Genomic DNA, 1,268 nt, shown 5'->3' with positions numbered 1-1,268 from the left:
CAACTCCCCCTCCCATTCCTCAGACGACATGTCCATCCTGCGCCTCCTGCAGTGCCACAACGATGCCACCCGAAGGTTGCACGAACAGCAACTCATATTCCGCTTGGGAACCCTGCAGCCCAATGGTATCAATGTGGATTTCACAAGCTTCAAAATCTCCCCTCCCCCTACCGCATCCCAAAACCAGCCCAGCTCGTCCCCGCCTCCCTGACCTGTTCTTCCTCCCACCTAAAGCCGCACCCCTATCTCCTCCCTACTAACCTCATCCCGCCCCCTTGACCTGTCCGTCCTCCCTGGACTGACCCATCTCCTCCCTACTTCCCCACCTACACTCACCTTTACTGGCTCCATCCCCGCCTCTTTGACCTGTCTGTTTCCTCTCCACCTATCTTCTCCTCTATCCATCTTCTATCCGCCTCCCCCTCTCTCCCTATTTATTTCAGAACCCCGTTCCCCTCCCCCATTTCTGATGAAGGGTCTAGGCCCAAAACGTCAGCCTTCCTGCTCCTCTGATGCTGCTTGGCCTGCTGTGTTCATCCAGTTCTACACCTTGTTATCTCAGATTCTCCAGCATCTGCAGTTTCTGCTATCTCTGATAGAATAGTTTGGCGGTTGTTTTTGGCAGACACAGATTTCATGGGCTGTAGACCTGTATAACTCTATAAAGGAGCCAAAGTCAGAGCAATGCAATACTTGGGTTCACCAGGAGAGAAATGTACATCTAAAATAAAAAGTCTCGAAATGCCTATATCATTAGTATGAATGTAACAAATAAGATATACGATATAATACATTTAAATTTGTAAGAGACGAGGGGAAAAGCAACCTACATATCCAATCAAATGGTCAGAATCAAAAGAGCAGTGATTTGATTGGAGATTTTGAATCTAAAAGGGAAGTTCTTTAGGCTAATAACTTTTTTAAAGAAGTTACACATCGTCTCTTCGCCAAATGGAGCGGAATTCCGGAGCTTTAAACGGAGAAAAGCAGCCGCACTGATTACCTGTTTACACACGAATCCCCAGCAGTAGCAGCTTGCTGAGGGGGAGACTGCAACCAGCCATTTACCCTCAGAGTCAGAATGAGGAGGGAACTCATAAACATCACTCACTACCACCATGCGCTCCTTAGCAAATCTGTTCCGGGACTATCCCGGATCCTATCACCGCTATTTGACCCACCCCCACCTCCTGGCACTGCTCCGGGGCTCTCAGCGTCCCTAGCACCCGGGTGGGTCAGTCAGTGTGTCTCTGTCCCCCCAGCTCTCG

General features: G+C 49.7%; 1 protein-coding gene across 2 annotated transcripts in view; it reads right to left on the bottom strand.

Annotated features, from left to right (window-relative positions):
- Window positions 1-1,250, bottom strand: part of c1h18orf54 (chromosome 1 C18orf54 homolog) — a 40,088-nt gene extending 38,838 nt beyond the window's left edge. For both annotated transcript variants that reach the window (XM_048597526.1, XM_048597528.1), the window contains exon 1: window positions 1,004-1,250. The gene's annotated coding sequence lies outside the window, so the exon portion shown is untranslated. The remainder of the gene's footprint in view (window positions 1-1,003) is intronic.
- Window positions 1,251-1,268: the final 18 nt, after the last annotated feature.

This window comes from Rhincodon typus, chromosome 1 (genome assembly GCF_021869965.1).
Source record: "Rhincodon typus isolate 14 chromosome 1, sRhiTyp1.1, whole genome shotgun sequence".
In the NCBI taxonomy this organism is placed as follows: domain Eukaryota; kingdom Metazoa; phylum Chordata; class Chondrichthyes; order Orectolobiformes; family Rhincodontidae; genus Rhincodon; species Rhincodon typus.
This window is presented reverse-complemented; position numbering and strand designations above follow the sequence as displayed.